The following is a 17,373-nucleotide window of genomic DNA, read 5'->3' on the forward strand; positions in this document are numbered from 1 at the left end:
TCTTCAGTATACCTGTCAGTGGTAATTATTTACATATTTGGCATTTTCTGATTAATGTCTGTTTCACTCCCAAATTACAGTTTTCTGGCTGGTGGCCTAGGGCCAGGCTCTATTCCCAGTGCTTTACATGCATTGACTTATTTACCATGCATAATCTCCCTTCAAAGTAGACGCAATCATTATTCTCACTTTACAAATGGGAGTGAAGTAATTAGAGGGGAGTGAAGTAATTAGAGGAGGCGGGATCCAGACCCAAAGCCAGGCTCAGACCCTATGCTGTAGTGACCACTGATGCCAGGGGCGTTGGGTTCCTGCTCACCGTGTAAGCCTCATGCCCAGTCCACTGCTTCTCAAACGTTAGTGTCGAAGTGAATTTTGTGGGAATCTTGTTAAAATACAGATTTAATTCAGTAGATCTAGGACCTGAGGGTCTGGATTTCTTACAAACCATCAGATGCTGCTGCTGCTGCTGCTGTTGCTGTTGCAGAGACCACACTTCGAGTAGCAAGGGCCTAGAACAGTCCCTAATATATGGCAGGTATTCAAGAGGTATTGGCCAAGCGAATAACTGAATGAACAAAGAATGGTAAATTCCACCCTACTAAAACCTGAGTCCCAGCTGAAGAGTTCAAATGTAGAACTACGAACCAATCAAGCAGCAACTGGAGGCTGTGTAAAGTTACATCAGGCAGTGAAGGAGATCCGAGAAGGATGGACTAGCGTGGACAGGAGTGCTCACAGGGGCCCTCCCGGAGGTCACGCTGGAGCTGGCCTGTGAAGAGCGTTTGGGCAGTCGGGAAGTCAAGGCCAAGACCAGGCTGCAGAGAGGAAGAGCCTTCACAGAAGACGGGTCAGGACCAGTCACGACATTCCAGCAGGTAAAGGAGGCTGGGCTGGCTGGAGCTGAGCACTCATGGTGGGACGGAAAGTTTTAAGCAAAGATCGAATTTGTAAAACATGTAAGCTAAGCAATAATACCATCATTTCACTGAGGATAAGAATGAAAGTTTGGTGAGGTGATAAGGAAATCTGAAATCAGAGGCAACCAGGAGACACTAGCAAGGGAAATCTGGTGCTTTACAGTCACATCTCTCCAGGAGGTTTTTCTCATATGGTATTAGAGGAGAACAAAGGACAATGGCTGGGATATACAGTTAATTTACATGTTGTCTTTACTATTACCTTAGATATGATTTTGTTTTTTCTTTGTCATGTCCTTCTTCTTTCACTACATTTCCTTCTGAGCATGTGATGAGGCAGTCAAATAATGTGAACAGGTAAAGAATATCCCGAGATATTCCTTATGGGAAGCCTCTCCACTTCTACTCCTCTGTCCTCAGTCCCTGTGTCTCACCCACTCTTGACAAAACAGACATTTATTGAGTGTCTACTCTGCACCAGGGACTGAGGAGCAGTGATTAAGAAGCCAGCAATGCTGCTGGGTCCCCTTCACCTCCTCTGGACTAAACTCAGCATTGCCTTTGCCACATTTGCTTCAGAAGTTGACAGATCAGATGAATAGTCAGTTCCATTTAGGAAAGTGAAGTCTGCCATTTCAGGTAGATGTGTTTTTTGTTTTTTTAATCACTTTTTAAGAATCATTTACCCAGGTGTATTAGTCAGCCAAAAGGGTGCTGATGCAAAATACCAGAAGCCTGTTAGTTTTTATAAAGAGTATTTATTTGGGGTAGGAGCTTACAGATACCAGGCCATAAAGCATAAGTTACTTCCCTCACCAAAGTCTATTTCCATGTGTTGGAGCAGATGGCTGCTAACGTCTGCGAGGATTCAGGCTTCCTGGGTTACTCTTTTCCCAGGTCTTGCTTCTCTCTGGGCTCAGCATCTCTGTTTTCTCTACAAGGTCAGCTGTAGATTATGAGGGTCTCTAGGCTTTGCCTCTCTCCACAAAGTCGGCTGTAAACTATTGGGCAAACAGCCCTGTCTCTCTCCCTGGGGTTTCTGCCATGTCTAAGGAGTCATCTCTATTCCTGTGTGTTCTTCTCCTGGTTCAGGTCCTCTCTTCCTGGGGCTTGCTTCTCTTTCCTCTGTGTGCTTACCTCCCAGAGCTCCAGCTCAAGACTCCAGCATCAAAATCTCCAACTCTGTCCTTTGCCATGCCTTTTATCTATGAATCCCCACCCACCAAGAGGTGGGAACTCAACGCTCCACTGATGTGGCCCAATCAAAGCCCTAATCATAATTTAATCCCAACCCAGTACAGACCAGCTAACAAACATAATCCAATATCTATTTTTGGAATTCATAGCCATATCAAACTGCTACACCAGGATAGCCCATACCACAAAGATGGCAGTGCTTAAAGCCAGCATTCCTGTGGCCGGAAAAGGAAATGGTGCAGATTTCAAGGCAGGTATAAATGTATTAAGGTTTATTTTTTTTTCATTTAAGGTTCCCTGTCAGTAAACCAAAATATATTCCTATCACTTTATACAGTTACCTATGACACCAACAAAGGAAGTTGTCCTGTCACAATGAGCTTAGCTGCAACAAGCAGAGGCCACAAGCCAGCAGATGTCACAGCCCACAGGGAGCGGATGTGGCTCAGGCTGTTAGGCACTCTCCCTTCATGTGGGAGGTCCCAGGTTTGGTTCCTGGTGCCTCCTGAAGAAGGTGAGTAAATAATGAACAGACAGACAAGAGAACCATCTGGGAGAGGTAGAGAATAAATAAAGAAAAATAATCAATCTTAAAAAAAAAGAAAAGAAAAGAAATGGATAGGATAATTTTGGAAGGATTTTTAAGCCAGAAGGTAAAAAACTGCCTCTACTTTTAAAGGCACTTTGTTATCCAGCAGTGTTCCATTGCTGACCATCCCAGTTTTAGCCCCACTTGATGCTGGACAGAATTTTCTAGCCAAATGGGTAGCATTTCTGGATCTCCTTTGGTCAGCCCTTCCATTACCCTGTGTATGTTGAGGTCTTGCTGCTTAATTTTATGTTCTAATCAAAGCTAAGCTCCCCCATTTGTTTTCTGAAATGTCCCTTTCTTTAAAAAGAAACAATCTGCCTTTTTCAAACACAAATGGACTACAAAATTATTCTTAAAGTCAAAGAGCAAAGTAAGTCATTAGACCTGCATTAGATCTAATTATCCAACTCAGCAAAGATACCATCTCCAAGCAAATCTTGATAGCTTTCTCTTTAACAGTTGCTTTTTAACTTCCAAACTGCTATCTTCCTCCTTCCTCCTCCTTCTCACAGTGTTTTACAGACCTGCAGTTCCCTCCACTTGTAGCAGCTCTGACACTATCATGAGAATCACCAGTGATGTTCTGTAAATGCCAGCCAAAATCTATCTGCAAGAACATCTGCTCAACAGTGCAAAACTGATGTAATTACCAACCATCATCTTTTCTCCTCCTGCTGGGGTAACTGCTCCAAAGCATGACTTTTTGCCCTGAGCTAACAAGATCCAGAAACTCCCTGTTATGTACAAAATCTGCCACTGAAAACCCATGTAGCTTCAACACAAATTATAACCCAGTCTTTCAACTACAAGAGTAACTAACACCCCTGTGCCATAGGGTCTTGTAGAATCTTTCTCAATACCTTGTGATTCCAAGACCTCAACATCCACCCTCTGCCTATATTTCTCTAATATAAATTGCAGCCAAAAGAATACTATAAGGGAAGAAAGGATACATCTACAGTTCCAATAACACTATTTTAAAAAGTACAACTACTGAAAAGAATAATTAAATGTCAAAGGTCTGCTTTGGAACTGAGGCCAAAAGAGAAATAAAAGAACTCTTTATTGAGCATCTACTATTTGCTACATACCATCCTGGATACTTTGCATGTGTTCTCTCATTTAATTGAGGTGTTAAAAATTCTTGTAATCAAGAAAGTCCCTGTTTGAATCTATTGACTTTGGGCAAGTCAGTTAGCCTTTGGGTCTGCCTCCTAAGGATGTGGACAAATTTGACTAAAGCTGATGAGAAAGAATAAATCCTAAGTGTCCTTTGAAATTATGTTAAGAGAACAGAAGTCAAGAAATTATGTAGTTCAGTGTGTAACACCACAAATGGTGAAGCATCCAACAATGTACTTAATCTGCATCTCAGTTTCTGTGTGCATAAAATGAGGGAGTTAGATTAGATGATTTCTGAGGTCTATTGCCTTTCTAAAATGTCGTTATTCTTTGATGCTGTAAATCAAGTTTCATTTCAAAGAGCTTTTTTTAAAAAACTGTACAGCCATTTCTTTCATTTTTTATTCCTCTTAAATTCATGGTAAGACTGAGAACAAAGTAGACCTGGTAACAGTAGGACCAGGAGCTGATAATGAGACTAATGAATTTGATTGTTTTACCTTTTGGTTTTTTAAGAAATGATTGGATGTGAACTTTCAAAATGAATATATTAAATCAGGCTGAACTGAGAAAATAAACAGTACTTCTAATCCCAATTGGAATCATGACCACTGTGCACATAAACTATTTGCAGATAGAGAACAAAACTACTGAGAATATAGCCTCTGTCCAATTTCCTTGAAGGAAATGTTATATCTACTTTGCTACATGAAAATAATATTGGTGTGTATGTGCATGTGTTTAATGCATAAAAATATCTGATATCAATGGATGAATATTGCCTTTTCATTATGTGTCATAATGAAAGAAATCTCTTGTCACTTTGCCTTGGAAGAGAGAGGCCATTTTCTCCCTCTTAACCCATTGAAAACCTCTAAAAAATCAGTGAACAAATCATGAAATATTTGCCAAGTTTATCTTTTTTGTACCAGTACTGTGTCAGATATTTGCATGACTAGTTAGAAATCTCAAAATAATACAAATAGCTGAATCCATAAAGACATGGATAAATCAGACTGTGGAAATGAAAAGTGAAACAACCTAAATGTGAGCTGAGGGGAAGGACAATACAGTGGTCAAGGTCAGGGCCAACAGCCCAGCAGCAGAGACTTCTGAGGATTCTTGGGAGAGGAGTCAAGACAATGTTCCGCCGATGTTTACATTTCCACCATCATGCACATTCAATACAGTTAGTCAGAATTCCTAAAAACATCAGGCATGACAAACCTTCTGCCACATCTTCAAATGCTCTCTGACATATGAAATGAGGTGTGTGGTTTGTTTAGCAAATTTCAACTTTTTATTTTCTGATTATGTTTATTTCACCAGACTTCATTAAGTTGTACTTTTCTAAAATACTAAGCTTGCAATATTAATTATTTCTTAAATTCTAACATTTCCAATCACAGAAAGTCTCTATATTCAAATACTAATATCATTCTTTCAAGTAAGAATTCCAAATTATTTTTGATAAAAAAGGGAGGGCATATATGCACAAAGAACTTTCCCAGGGTTCAAAAGAAAAGACAGATGAAATATCTACAACTGAGTATGGGGTTTTCTGCAGAGCCTTGTTCTAATTACATCCATTTTGGGCATTATTTGTATCCTCTATTACAGGTTGAACGTCTGGAGTGACCATGCCACTAGGAACAAAGCTCCTTCTGGCCTTAGAGATCACCCTTCCAAACAGAGAATGAGGGATTGAAGGGCTCTCTTGGTTATCCTGGGGATGATCGGAATCACAGAGGTAGATGGACTCTAGTAGGACTTCACATGTATTAATATATTTATTTGTTTGCAGGCCAGGGACTAGGAGATATTGATAGTCTTCTCTAACTAATGTGAAGAGAAAGGGAAAAAATATTGAATATCTACTCTGTGCCACACAATGGGATAAGGAACTACTGTCTAGTTTAGAACAAGGATGGCAAATTAGTTTGATTCACATGCCAAACCCTATAATTGGTAGTAGCTTCTGGAGACAAGTTTTGAGAAGGATTCTGAGACTGTATCTGGAATGAGTAGGAAAAAGTGTTGGAATCAATTAAGGAGAGCTGCACAGTTTTGGCAGGAGAGAGTTGCAGTATGCTTGTTTTACATTTGCAATTCCTGATCTAGAGTAAGTTCTGATACAGTCACATGCAAAGCTATGTCCTCAAAAATGAGTGATTTGCAGACAAAAAAAGTACCAAACCACTTTAGCTAGATGAAAGGGTTTATGTAGAGAAGTGTTTCTCAAAGTGAAGAAGCGCACCATCTGCTTCAGAATCCCTGGGTCGGGGCCAAGAGTCTGCATTTTTAACCAGCTCCTCAGGTAATCTTTATGAACACAAATGTTTTTTAAGAACAAGCATACGGGTCCTTACAGATTTTGTATAGAGTGCTTGACTTAGAGGTCCATAGTTATCCTGGGCCAGAAGTTTGCATCTAGATCAGTATCTTCAGTTTCAATTTTGTAGCTATAGTTGTCTTACTTCATACAAGGTTGATTAGCCTATAAAAGATCCTTCTAAATAAAATTATAAGAGATTCATTATGAACTGGGGAACCAGCTTCCAATTTCTGACCTGGGGAAAACACCTGTCATGTGAATGGGCCACTACCTCCCAGTGAGAAGGACACTCAAAAGGTCAAGCGAGAGTATAGCCAAAGTCATGTGGCAAACTCAGACTTTGGCAAAGGGAGCTGTTTGCCCTTGAGAGATATTTCTCCCCTATCCCAGATTATAGATGGGGGTATTTCAGTCTAAGAACATATAGCAGCCATGTAGAATCAGAGGATCAGGAACATAATTCACTGACCATCCATTCTGTTTAACGTCCCCCTGGCAGTATGTTAACTTGTGCTATATTATACTGTAAGATTGTATCTTATTTTATTTTTTAGTCCATTTCAGACTGGAGAATTTTGAAGAGATACTCTAATCTCATCTGTAATATAATTGCCTTCTTACAAGATTAATTCAGGATGATTTCCAAAGACTGCTAAAGACATTTTGCTGTGTAAATTCTTCACCTTAGGTATCATGGTTCTTCATAACCTTATTCCCAATTCCAGAAGTGCATCCTATTTGGGATCCACATATTCTTTATGATGATTACAAGTGATACCTATTAATGAATTTTGAAGATAGTAAACTACTAAATTAGCAGAGATATTTAGACCGAGAAATTTAGATGCACCACCAAAGGCCATAAAGAGAGCTACTTTAGAAAAGTGGTATAATAAAAATGATGTTTGAAGTTGAAATTAGGGTAAAATAGATCCAGAGACCAGAATCAATTACCATTGACCTACTCAACTGCCATCATGGGTATTCCTACATTGCAGTAACTGGGGTAGATGAAAGTGAACAGGAAGGGCCAACTTAAAGAAACAGTGAAAGAAATTTCAGTTGGAATTGGAGATGGGTTGATTGAAATTAGGAGTTAAAGAAGAGACAAGTGAAAAGACTCAAGTCTTGATGGCTGAACAGAATAGTAGCTCTGTTGGTGTCAGTAGAGAATTTGGGAAATGCCCCTCCATACACCTTGGAGGACACTTATTGCAACAATTCTCCCTTGAGCTTTCTTTGAGTATTCTGCATTTTGTTGATAAAATTAAATTTATCACTCCCATAAGGCCTGACCAGTACAAAAGAAAAAAAGGCCGAAAGAAGAAGGTTTTTCTCCCCCTCCCACTTGCTGTAAATTGTTAGGTTGTATACAATTAAATAGGAGTAAATCCTCACCTATGTACACTCGTTCTATAATCCCCCCTGACCCCCAGCTTCAGTTCCATCAATTCTCTTTTCCCTGCTGTCAACGTCACTCTTTGGGGCAGCAGCCCCTTCTCTTCATGCTTTGGGAGAAATGCCTCCTAAGAAAGAATAAAGCCGGGCTCTGTGGGGGAGATAATGCAATAAAATATGCTTCTGGAAGAGGAATTTCAAACTCCACAGCTTCATATGCATAATAACAATAGGGCCTGCTTAGCATTTGGGTTAATTTGGCTGGCTCTCTGATTCCTGGATTTGACTCCTCCTAGGCGGCTGAGCCGTGCCAGGATTCATTAGATTTAATACACTGGCTAATGTCTTTGTGGTACCTGAAATGCTTACTTAAGGGCTCAGGGTGAACATGAAGGAAGGCTTTCCAAGAGGAAATCTTTCTTCCTGGAACTCTTCACGGTTTGGCCTAAAGCTTTTAGAAACAGAAGTATCTTTGCCTTACATTCTTCTTCACACTGCCTCATTGTTCTTCTTTCAGAGAGCCAATTTTACAAATCATCTTCTCTCAGTTAGCACTGTGAGGTGGAGGCCAGACGTTTCACACCATGTTTAAGATTCTCAACTGCAAGGACTGGGATGCAGGAGGCTAAGAAAAGAATTCAAGAAATACTTGGCTGAACATCAACAAATATCGCAATGGAAGACACTTTTTCTACTGAGACTCTTGACCTTTTACTAATGTTATAGACTCTCCTTATTCCATCATCTTTTCCCAACTCAATTTCAGTGTGTGCTTTCAATTTTTTGCTAACTTGAGCACAAGAGACTCCCTGATTGAAGGCATGATCGCCTGGGGCACACAGTTCAGGATTTTTCATTAATAACAAGTGAGGTCTTGATATCAATTCTAGATAACCAGTGTCTAATCCATTTTCCAAGTGCCACATGACTTACGTGTCAGAGTGACTCGGGGGAATTGTTCAACAAAATCACCTCCAAATGACATAAACAATTATACGTGTGTGCTCCAGGGCATACATAAACGTTTCCTCTTAAACATTGTATTCTCATGCAACTCTCCAAATTCAGCTTATGTCTTACCGCCTGACTATTTATAAATCAGAGGGGTTTGGTTAACAGTGGAAGCAAAGGAAAAGGACTCTCAGAGACAAAAATCAGTTAGCACTGTCCATGGCAGGGAATTTCAGGCCAAGGCCTTTGGATTTCCAGAAACATTGGGCAAGGTCATTTCTAGTGCAAATGGGTTGTATCACGTTAAACTGACCTGATAAAAACGTTTGATTCTTTGAACTCCTTTTGTTTTGATTCAACCACCTTCTGATTTTTATTTGACTTCCTAGAGGGAAAAAAAAAATGGGTAGATCTTCTAGACTTGAAAAGATCCACTTCAGGGACAGCTATATATCCCCTATCAATAAAACTAGTAAAGTGTTAGCTCTGGTTTTATACATTGCTCTCATGAACTTGTCTACTATGAGCTTACTCCTAAGACATAAATCCATGTTGGTATATTGCGGCGGCTTGCTCAGTCGGTAGAGGTGGGGTCTGGCTGCGGATGAGGGGTCGGTCCCACTTGGGACGAGGGGTCAGTCCCACTTGGGACGAGGGGTCGGTTCGGCAGCAGACGAGGGATCGGTCTCACAAGGGGTTGCGCGGTTCGGCTGACGGGGTCGCCCGGCGAAGCCGGCGACGAAGGGGTCGCCCGGAGAAGCAGGCGACGAACTGGGGACAAGGGAGGCCAGGCCCTTGTCGGGGGCTCTCAGGACTGGAGGGCGCACGGCAGAAGAACTACCGCGGAGACAAGGTAAACACGCAAGTCCACTTTATTGAGGGAGAGGCAACAGTTTTATAGGGGCTGGGGAAGGCTGATTGGTCGAAGCCACGCCCTGTTCTGATTGGTTGCCGGTGAAAGGTCAGTGGGCAGTACTGGATGGGGGAGGGGTGGTGGTTAGGGATTGGCTGTCGCTGTTGCTGGGGGAAGGGGCAGGGTTTAGGGATTGGTGGCTGCTGTTGCTGGGGTTGAGGGCAGACTTGAGTTTCCCGCCCACGCCTGGCTGTTGCTGCTGTCGGGGGAAGGGAAAAGGGTGGGCTGGATTTTTCCGCCCACACCTGGCTGTTGCTGCTGTCGGGGGAAGGGAAAAGGGCAGACTGGAATTTTCCGCCCTGCGCCTGCGCAGGGAGAAAGAAGAAGAAGGGTGCTGCCCCACAGGCATCGGGTGGCGCCATCCGGGAGGAGGGGCGGCCGCGGAAGCATGGCTGCCGAGAAGGGGAGACCCGAGGGCACTCTGCGCCCATGCCGAGTTCCTTTCAGGGGTGGCAGTGAGTCCGACCAGCCACCCTATTATGGGGGCAGCGGCTTGGCCTACCGCGGCTGCTCCCCCGCCAGGCCAGCAAACCACACTTCAGCCCGACTGGTGACCGCATTTCCCCCTTCTTTTCAAATAAGGGCCAGGATGGCAGCAGCAACAAGTAGCCGAGGCCCAAGAGGCAGTAAGCAATGAGGGAAGTGGGGCTGAAGAGGGAGGTGAGTATGACGGGGATACAAATGTACAATTTGGGGGGCGGTATCTTGCCGTTGCAAGCAAGGGTGGCCAATGTCCAATTCCCGTTGATCTCGGTGGCTATAAGGTCTATCTGTTGTTAAAAGTCCAGGATGATAGCGCATTACAGGTGGTTGATCTCTTCTTGGTGGCGAAGAGCGGCAGAGGCAGACTGTGTGATGGTCTGGAGGATCGCAGTGGTGAGGACAAGTTGCATCAGGGCACCAGCGACGGTGGTGGCGGCAGCGTCGGGAGTGGTGGAGACGTAGGCGAGGACAATAAGAAGGCCAAAGTCTTCACGGGTGCGAGAGAGGCCGATGTTAATGGGGCGGGCCGACATGGGGCGGCCCAATCTGCAACGCAGTAGGGGTTCAAGCGAAAAAAGGAGGGGGGCGGGGGACGAGAAAGGACGCTTTGGATGGCTGAGAAGAGGAGTGAGGTCGAGACAGGAGGAAGCTCCGCAGAAGTATGGGGAGCTGTTAAAAGCAGAAACGTTATTAGATGCTAGAAAGCAGGCCGCAGGCCGGGGAAAGCAGGTTGCGGGCCGTTTCGCGGGGCTGGAGCTGCTTGAGAGCGATGGCGGCATGGGGGGCCATGGTTACAATCTTCTGGGGTGGTAGTGGCTAGACAGATGGCGGAAAATATTATCAAGAAAGCAAAGGTTATGAGAAAGAAATAGAGTATTAAAGGCTGTGGGGGAAGTGAGAAGATCATTTAGAGGATAGGGTTGAGAATGGTATGTTTAAGACAGAAGCTTTGTGGTTTGTAGGAGACTGCTTTATAAACAAAGGAGAATGAGGGCAGTAAATATAGTAACGATAGATAGGAAGATGACAGTGAGGAGGAGTCTTTGTTTAAGGTTTCAATCGTCCGGCGCAACAGTGGCTAGGCCGATAGCGAGGGGTGTTGCTAAGTAGACAATGGCTGCAAAGACAAAATCATCCTCTGTTTCCTTAAGAATAACTTTTCTTTAAATACTTAGTAGCATGCAATATTAGAAACCGTTTCCTAAAAGCAAGTTGGCAGGGGAGCTTGGTTGCTGTTAATCTTTCCTGTTATAAAATTACCTTTTATTATTATTATCATCAATTTAGTTTTACATATATATATTTAAGAATGACCTTTTGGAATTAGCCATTTAATACCTTATTGTAAACTATTGAAGATAAATTTTATCTTTACAGAACACATTCCCTTACATAAAGTTATCACAATACCTTTTACACTTGCCGCATGCAAATTAAATTTCAAGAGTTTATGAAAAATTAGCCATCCTACTTTAGGACAAAATACGTCTTTTTGCAAAACTTATTACATTTCCGTTAGCATTTTTACAAACTTTTAACCTTTTTAATATTCATATAAGTTTTACATTCTTTATATTATCCTGTGAAGAAAAATAAGTTATTCATTTTAATCTAGGCAAGAACAACTTTTTATGAAGATGTACAGTTAATTTTGTTAATTAAGACTTACAATTTTTTTTAAATTGTAGATATCTTATTAACATTTAAACTTATGTATTAATATAATAAACTTAAGTATTAATATAAGCGCTTATTTAATTTTTGGCCATTTGAATAGAGCTCTTTTAAAGATTTCTAGTAATTTATATTTACCGTCCGGAGGTATCATAATATACGTTGACATTGAACGAACAGACAGACAAACACAGAACAATTACAACACATTAACAGAAATATATAATTTATTTACAGTTGACTCATAATTCTTACTTTCTTGGTATAGCTGCTTTTAAATCTTTTTTTATATAGCATATCATAGATTATACCCTTCAAGATTTTTTCTGGACTTTATGTTGCCTGTAATAAGCCAGGAGGGAATCTTTTACCTTCCTGCTCCACAGCAAAAGTGACCCTATCTATAAGGCGAGTATAGGTGTCCGGGTCCCAAAGCTGACAAGTGGTAAGCCACGGATTAAAGGGGAGAAGAAGGTCCCAGTACACTTGAAGCTGTTTCAAAGAGATCTTACACCGGTGAGTGTCTAGGAGACCGGCAAGAGCCCGAACTTGTGGGGCTTGCTTAGCAGATAGGATGTTACCCATTGCTAATGGCCTTTTGGAGCCGATAAGAAAAGGGGCCCTTACCTTGAGAGCGCGGCGATGGGAGCCGAGGTGAGACGAGGGGTCGGAGCCGGTGGGGCTCCGACGGTGGTCGCGGGCCAAGAGAAGGCCCCGACGAGGGGAGGGCGGGACGACGAGCAGTGGAGCAAGGCAAAGGGGAGCAAGCGCAGAAGGGAAGAGGCAGAGGTGAAGGCAGGGGTGGAGGTGCTCAGGCACGTGCTCCTGAGAGTTTTATTGGCGCCTCTTAATCATAGCGGGTCGGTGTAAGCCCCCGACATGGAAGGAGAAAGCCATCCAGTGATTCTCCCAGACCGCCGTGGATCATATGAGGTCACCAAGGTTCAGGAGCAGCAATGCAGAGCGAAAAGATAGGGGTGAAAAGAGAGGAGAGTGTAGGGCTGTGGTAGGGTTACTTCAGACGTGCAAGCGCGCACTCCCGAGAAATCCAAGGCTCCTCTTAATCATAGCGGGTCGGTATAAACCCCCGACATGGAAGGAGAAAGCCATCCAGCGATTCTCCCAGACCGCCGTGGATCATATGAGGTAGCCAAGGCTCAGGTAGCAGCAATGTTGCATGAGAGAAGTCCCAAGGTGAGAAGATAGGAGGGCGTAGGGCTGTGGTAGGATTACTTCAGACGTGCAAGCGTGCGCTCCCGAGAAATCCAAGGCTCCTCTTAATCATAGCGGGTCGGTATAAGCCCCCGACATGGAAGGAGAAAGCCATCCAGCGATTCTCCCAGACCGCCGTGGATCGTATGAGGTAGCCAAGGCTCAGGTAGCAGCAATGTTGCACGAGAGAAGTCTCAAGGTGAGAAGAGAGGAGGGCGTAGGGCTGTGGTAGGATTACTTCAGACGTGCAAGCGCGCGCTCCCGAGAAATCCAAGGCTCCTCTTAATCATAGCGGGTCGGTATAAGCCCCCGACATGGAAGGAGAAAGCCATCCAGCGATTCTCCCAGACCGCCGTGGATCGTATGAGGTAGCCAAGGCTCAGGTAGCAGCAATGTTGCACGAGAGAAGTCCCACGGTGAGAAGAGAGCGGGGGGGCGCGCCAGGTTATGGAGTGAGGCTGTGGTGGAGTTGCCTTGCCCCATGTTGTGCTGTGGTGGGGTTGCCTTGCCCCACGTTGGGCGCCAACTGCGGCGGCTTGCTCGGTTGGTAGAGGTGGGGTCTGGCTGCGAACGAGGGGTCGGTCCAGCTCTGGACGAGGGGTCAGTCCCGCTTGGGACGAGGGGTCGGTCCGGCAGCAGACGAGGGATCGGTCTCACAAGGGGTTGCGCGGTTCGGCTGACGGGGTCGCCCGGCGAAGCCGGCGACGAAGGGGTCGCCCGGAGAAGCAGGCGACGAAGGGGTCGCCCGGAGAAGCAGGCGACGAACTGGGGACAAGGGAGGCCAGGCCCTTGTCGGGGGCTCTCAGGACTGGAGGGCGCACGGCAGAAGAACTACCGCGGAGACAAGGTAAACATGCAAGTCCACTTTATTGAGGGAGAGGCAACAGTTTTATAGGGGCTGGGGAAGGCTGATTGGTCGAAGCCACGCCCTGTTCTGATTGGTTGCCGGTGAAAGGTCAGTGGGCGGTACTGGATGGGGGAGGGGTGGTGGTTAGGGATTGGCTGTTGCTGTTGCTGGGGGAAGGGGCAGGGTTTAGGGATTGGTGGCTGCTGTTGCTGGGGTTGAGGGCAGACTTGAGTTTCCCGCCCACGCCTGGCTGTTGCTGCTGTCGGGGGAAGGGAAAAGGGTGGGCTGGATTTTTCCGCCCACGCCCTGCTGTTGCTGCTGTCGGGGGAGGGAAAAGGGCAGACTGGATTTTTCCGCCCACACCTGGCTGTTGCTGCTGTCGGGGGAAGGGAAAAGGGCAGACTGGAATTTTCCGCCCTGCGCCTGTGCAGGGAGAAAGAAGAAGAAGGGTGCTGCCCCACAGGCATCGGGTGGCGCCATCCGGGAGGAGGGGCGGCCGCGGAAGCATGGCTGCCGAGAAGGGGAGACCCGAGGGCACTCTGCACCCATGCCGAGTTCCTTTCAGGGGTGGCAGTGAGTCCGACCAGCCACCCTATTATGGGGGCAGCGGCTTGGCCTACCGCGGCTGCTCCCCCGCCAGGCCAGCAAACCACACTTCAGCCCGACTGGTGACCGCAGTATATCATTTAAAAAATCAGGTTTTAAGCTTGCAAAACTGCAGGTCAGTCTTTGGGCCATATAAATTCACCAGGGTAATGAATGCTGCCACCCACCCACCCAAGCCCTAGGTGGACACCCACTCCCTCGGTAGCATTTTGCAGATACTAGGCCTTTTGCCCTTTTCTTATGTTGCCTTTCCGAAACTCCATGACCTAGATAGGAACTTACAACATTGGATTATTCATGTCTTTGCTAAAAAAAATCTTCTTTCTCAAACTTATAGATCAATTGCCAGATAAGTGTTCTTAGCTATTATCAATGTAGCCTGGCTGTGTTAAACATGTTTCATAACCTCAGACCAACGACAGCAGTTTCTACTCCCCATTTGTTCTGTGGCTCCCATAAATGAATGATTTCTGTCATGTCTCCTCATCCTCCAGTAAGTCACTATTACACTCTTGATGCCACTCCTTCAGTTCATTGACTAGGATAGGATTGTCCATTTTTCAAAATAAGTGATGTGTATTTCTCAATACTGTATATTTTTTTGACATGATGGCAAAAAAAAAAAAAAACCTATCAAAGTACACCTAACTACTGCTACTGACACATGATCAACCATTTCACCAGTGACCCAACATCACATCTTGTGTGGAAACAGTACCTCTGGCTGTCTCGAGGTCATGCATGAAGCTGAAAGAATCCCCTCTACAAGAAAACGTATTAGTCAAGATACTCTAAGCTGGTCATAGTCAATTTTGTCTGCTTCAGGTAAGCATCATTTTCCTTCAAGCAACCCTAGACAGTAATGAACATTTCATTTCCTTGTCTTTTTCATTTCTGGAATCCCAGCCCTTAGTAATGCCCAACATTTAGCTGGCATTTAATTCAACTTGTTGGTTGAATTAACTAAATGATAAACTGTTTTGAATTTCAGTTTTCTGTTAATAATTTTGCTGTTCTCTCCTATATTTACTCCTTTTTCCCTTATGCCTTTAAAATGTTTCTCTTTTCACCCTCATGTCATGATGTTATGCCTCTCTTAATCTTTACTGGGGATAGACGATAAAAGTAGTAATAGACTGTGGAGTGCTCCCGTGTAAATAAAAAGAGGAAAAAAAAAAAAGTAGTAATAACTAGAAACTTAAAACATCAAAACAGGACAAATGAACAGTTTACTTAAAGCATGGAAGGATCAGTCTAACAATGAAGTTTACATGAAAATTGATGAGGTTGTAAAAGGTGTGTGAATGGGACGCACCTTATAGAAAATATATTCATTATAGTTATTTTTTCTTTCTCCTCATAAAATGCAATAGTAATACAAGTAATGACACATTTGTACAGTGCTTTGTGGTTTACGAGTATTTGATAGACATTGCCTCGTCTGATTCTTTTAAGCACTGTACAGCTATATCTATACATACCAAACATGTTTTTTGGTAAAGATTCCAATATTGTACACTTTCTTGTTTTATTCTTTGTTTTATCTCTCATCCCATTGTCTCCACTTTAAATAGCAAGTCACCATTTTATCATTGCTTCTTCAGGTGATCTCACCTTTCATTTCTTGGTGATGAGGTCTATTTCTCTACAAAACCTCAATATTTTTTATGTCATTGATTACATTTCCAGAACAAATGGCTGAGCAAAGAGTAAAATTAGAACCCATCATGTGTTCATGTTATGAATAGATTTCAGAAGTTATGTATGTTTATGCTTCATTACATATATGTATTTCCTTAAGTATCATACGTATTTCCCACTGCTGTTTTAAGATCTAGAGGTATGCTGTTTCCAAAGGCAATAAAATTCTGGGAAAACCCAAGTATGAAGTATGCAACAAATTTATTTGTTCTTACTGCTACTTTGGGTGGCCTTGTGAATTCATATATACAAAAAAGAATCTTAATTCTAATGTCATTGTCCTAGGAACAAAAAAAAGTTTTCTGACATGGAATCTAGGATACTGGGATAAAAGAACAAACAGCATCATCTTTGTAAACTAGCTGCATAAATGTTTTCCTCTTTTCCATCTCAGGTTTTATTCACTTGCTTGAATAAAACTTCATAGTTGAAACCTGTCAAGATTCTATAGGAATGGTCATTCATCATATTGCATTTATCTCCACATATCAAAAAACAAATTACATTCTATTTTCCTTGGAAGGTGTCACATTTCCATCATTGAAATGGGGCTGACATTGCAAAGGCCTTTTCCTTCCTGCCAGTTCTGTGACTTCACTTAGCACACTGTACTGGATGGATGGTGAAGGTAGTATAGATGTCACTGTTATACTTTCAACAAGAGTGAGCAATTAGAAAGGTACAATTGCTTTCTATGAGATCCTCACCTAGTTTGGTGTTTTTTTTTAATAGTAAAAAATGATTTATTTAGATAACTGTGCTGAATATTTCTTATTTCTGTTTTCTACCTGAAAGTTAGAATAGTGTTTAAGAGAAAGTCTTTAACTCTTAAGTACCTACTCACTCGTAAATGCTGCAACTCCTCCTCTGTAAATATGTTTTTCTCTCCCCTACAGCCTGCTTACATACTTCTAGTTCTCTAATTCTGAATTGTCTGTCCTACTTTCTAAAGCTTCCCTGCCAAACTCAACAAGAGAAGAATGGAAGAATACGGGACTACCTACCAACCTGTTCCAATTACCCTGGTGGCTCTGTGGCCCTGTGGACAAGCTATCTGAGGCTCTCTAGTCCCAGAGTCCCCATCTGCGACCATGACTTTGACAAGAACCGTAACTCTTTACTTGCCAGTAATAATACATAAAGATAAAATCTATTATCCATCCTTGGAAACTTGTACTCTAGGAGCAAGTATATTTTTTTTTCTGTTGAACTTTTTATTTGAGAAGACTACTCCCTTAGCCCATTTATTTAACATGGTCACATTCTTTTTAACTCAATATTTTGTTATCCCTGCTGCAGTCTGTGACAGTCGTGTCCATGTGTTCATCTGCTTTCCACTTAGTTACAATATTGGGTCCAAATGGTTCCACATTTATATGGTTTCTTTTATTTATTTACTTTTGTCTTTATTTATTTTTTTAA

The 17,373-nt window shown here is 43.2% G+C and overlaps 2 long non-coding RNA genes across 2 annotated transcripts; both read left to right on the plus strand.

Moving 5' to 3' along the window:
* Positions 1-2,282: 2,282 nt before the first annotated feature.
* On the plus strand, positions 2,283-8,854 carry LOC131279186 (uncharacterized). Its single transcript, XR_009186555.2, has 3 exons — positions 2,283-2,631; positions 5,452-5,581; positions 8,082-8,854. It is a non-coding gene; the product is annotated as an uncharacterized lncRNA (long non-coding RNA).
* Positions 8,855-14,825: 5,971 nt separating this feature from the next.
* LOC131279187 (uncharacterized) lies at positions 14,826-17,127 on the plus strand. Its single transcript, XR_009186556.1, has 2 exons — positions 14,826-15,075; positions 16,904-17,127. It is a non-coding gene; the product is annotated as an uncharacterized lncRNA (long non-coding RNA).
* The last annotated feature ends 246 nt before the right edge of the window (positions 17,128-17,373 follow it).

The sequence above is a fragment of the Dasypus novemcinctus genome, chromosome 7, assembly GCF_030445035.2.
Source record: "Dasypus novemcinctus isolate mDasNov1 chromosome 7, mDasNov1.1.hap2, whole genome shotgun sequence".
Taxonomy (NCBI): Eukaryota; Metazoa; Chordata; class Mammalia; order Cingulata; family Dasypodidae; genus Dasypus; species Dasypus novemcinctus.